The sequence below is a fragment of the Hakea prostrata genome, chromosome 3 (assembly GCF_041222555.1).
Source record: "Hakea prostrata isolate BN-2017 chromosome 3, UWA_Hpros_2, whole genome shotgun sequence".
NCBI lineage: Eukaryota > Viridiplantae > Streptophyta > Magnoliopsida > Proteales > Proteaceae > Hakea > Hakea prostrata.
This window is the reverse complement of record NC_142602.1, coordinates 42211598-42214097: the sequence shown is the minus strand read 5'-3', so window position 1 is coordinate 42214097 and position 2500 is coordinate 42211598. Positions and strand designations below refer to the sequence as shown.

Here is a 2500-nt window from a genome sequence, read left to right as displayed (position 1 = left end):
AAAAACTCTCTGAGTTGTGTTCCGATTGATGAGATCTTCGAAAAACATAATACGGTCCGAGAGACGGTATAAGTAAATGACGTGGAAGAATATTATCGGGTGCGATCATACCAGCACTAATGCACCGGATCCCATCAGAACTCCGAAGTTAAGCGTGCTTGGGCGAGAGTAGTACTAGGATGGGTGACCTCCTGGGAAGTCCTCGTGTTGCACCCCTTTTTCAATGCCGTCGGTATTTTTATTTAATTTTTGGCCATTTAGTTTTTGGGTTTTTTTTTTTTTTTAGGGGGGGGGGGGGGGGGTATTGTTTGGTCTCCCATATTATTTATAAAGTGATTTTTGCGTGCGGGTCCCACTGATAGACAAAAACCTAACGTTCGGACTCTTCGAGGTCGATCGAAGAAACATCGGAGAAATAGAGCAAATCCAACGAAAAACTCTCTGAGTTGTGTTCCGATTGATGAGATCTTCGAAAAACATAATACGGTCCGAGAGACGGTATAAGTAAATGACGTGGAAGAATATTATCGGGTGCGATCATACCAGCACTAATGCACCGGATCCCATCAGAACTCCGAAGTTAAGCGTGCTTGGGCGAGAGTAGTACTAGGATGGGTGACCTCCTGGGAAGTCCTCGTGTTGCACCCCTTTTTCAATGCCGTCGGTATTTTTATTTAATTTTTGGCCATTTTTAGGTTTTTTTTTTTTTTTTTTTGGGGGGGGGGGTATTGTTTGGTCTCCCATATTATTTATAAAGTGATTTTTGCGTGCGGGTCCCACTGATAGACAAAAACCTAACGTTCGGACTCTTCGAGGTCGATCGAAGAAACATCGGAGAAATAGAGCAAATCCAACGAAAAACTCTCTGAGTTGTGTTCCGATTGATGAGATCTTCGAAAAACATAATACGGTCGAGAGACGGTATAAGTAAATGACGTGGAAGAATATTATCGGGTGCGATCATACCGGCACTAATGCACCGGATCCCATCAGAACTCCGAAGTTAAGCGTGCTTGGGCGAGAGTAGTACTAGGATGGGTGACCTCCTGGGAAGTCCTCGTGTTGCACCCCTTTTTCAATGCCGTCGGTATTTTTATTTAATTTTTGGCCATTTTAGTTTTTTTTTTTTTTTTTTTTTTTTGGGGGGGGGGGGGGTATTGTTTGGTCTCCCATATTATTTATAAAGTGATTTTTTTGCGTGCGGGTCCCACTGATAGACAAAAACCTAACGTTCGGACTCTTCGAGGTCGATCGAAGAAACATCGGAGAAATAGAGCAAATCCAACGAAAAACTCTCTGAGTTGTGTTCCGATTGATGAGATCTTCGAAAAACATAATACGGTCGAGAGACGGTATAAGTAAATGACGTGGAAGAATATTATCGGGTGCGATCATACCAGCACTAATGCACCGGATCCCATCAGAACTCCGAAGTTAAGCGTGCTTGGGCGCGAGTAGTACTAGGATGGGTGACCTCCTGGGAAGTCCTCGTGTTGCACCCCTTTTTCAATGCCGTCGGTATTTTTATTTAATTTTTGGCCATTTTGGTTTTTTTTTTTTTTTTGGGGGGGGGGGGGGTATTGTTTGGTCTCCCATATTATTTATAAAGTGATTTTTGCGTGCGGGTCCCACTGATAGACAAAAACCTAACGTTCGGACTCTTCGAGGTCGATCGAAGAAACATCGGAGAAATAGAGCAAATCCAACGAAAAACTCTCTGAGTTGTGTTCCGATTGATGAGATCTTCGAAAAACATAATACGGTCAGAGAGACGGTATAAGTAAATGACGTGGAAGAATATTATCGGGTGCGATCATACCAGCACTAATGCACCGGATCCCATCAGAACTCCGAAGTTAAGCGTGCTTGGGCGAGAGTAGTACTAGGATGGGTGACCTCCTGGGAAGTCCTCGTGTTGCACCCCTTTTTCAATGCCGTCGGTATTTTTATTTAATTTTTGGCCATTTTAGTTTTTTTTTTTTTTTTTGGGGGGGGGGGGTATTGTTTGGTCTCCCATATTATTTATAAAGTGATTTTTGCGTGCGGGTCCCACTGATAGACAAAAACCTAACGTTCGGACTCTTCGAGGTCGATCGAAGAAACATCGGAGAAATAGAGCAAATCCAACGAAAAACTCTCTGAGTTGTGTTCCGATTGATGAGATCTTCGAAAAACATAATACGGTCCGAGAGACGGTATAAGTAAATGACGTGGAAGAATATTATCGGGTGCGATCATACCAGCACTAATGCACCGGATCCCATCAGAACTCCGAAGTTAAGCGTGCTTGGGCGGAGTAGTACTAGGATGGGTGACCTCCTGGGAAGTCCTCGTGTTGCACCCCTTTTTCAATGCCGTCGGTATTTTTATTTAATTTTTGGCCATTTTTGTTTTTTTTTTTTTTTTAGGGGGGGGGGGGGGGGGTATTGTTTGGTCTCCCATATTATTTATAAAGTGATTTTTGCGTGCGGGTCCCACTGATAGACAAAAACCTAACGTT

The 2500-nt window shown here is 43.3% G+C and overlaps 6 non-coding genes across 6 annotated transcripts; all 6 read left to right on the top strand.

Moving 5' to 3' along the window:
• The first annotated feature begins 97 nt into the window (after positions 1-97).
• On the top strand, positions 98-216 carry LOC149022282 (5S ribosomal RNA). The gene has a single exon (XR_016172711.1). It is a non-coding gene; the product is annotated as a 5S ribosomal RNA (ribosomal RNA).
• A 313-nt stretch (positions 217-529) lies between these two features.
• Positions 530-648, top strand: LOC149022281 (5S ribosomal RNA). Its single transcript, XR_016172710.1, has one exon. It is a non-coding gene; the product is annotated as a 5S ribosomal RNA (ribosomal RNA).
• Positions 649-952: 304 nt separating this feature from the next.
• LOC149022280 (5S ribosomal RNA) lies at positions 953-1071 on the top strand. Its single transcript, XR_016172695.1, has one exon. It is a non-coding gene; the product is annotated as a 5S ribosomal RNA (ribosomal RNA).
• A 312-nt stretch (positions 1072-1383) lies between these two features.
• On the top strand, positions 1384-1502 carry LOC149022279 (5S ribosomal RNA). The gene has a single exon (XR_016172523.1). It is a non-coding gene; the product is annotated as a 5S ribosomal RNA (ribosomal RNA).
• Positions 1503-1805: 303 nt separating this feature from the next.
• On the top strand, positions 1806-1924 carry LOC149022278 (5S ribosomal RNA). The gene has a single exon (XR_016172709.1). It is a non-coding gene; the product is annotated as a 5S ribosomal RNA (ribosomal RNA).
• Positions 1925-2226: 302 nt separating this feature from the next.
• LOC149022277 (5S ribosomal RNA) lies at positions 2227-2344 on the top strand. Its single transcript, XR_016172535.1, has one exon. It is a non-coding gene; the product is annotated as a 5S ribosomal RNA (ribosomal RNA).
• Positions 2345-2500: the final 156 nt, after the last annotated feature.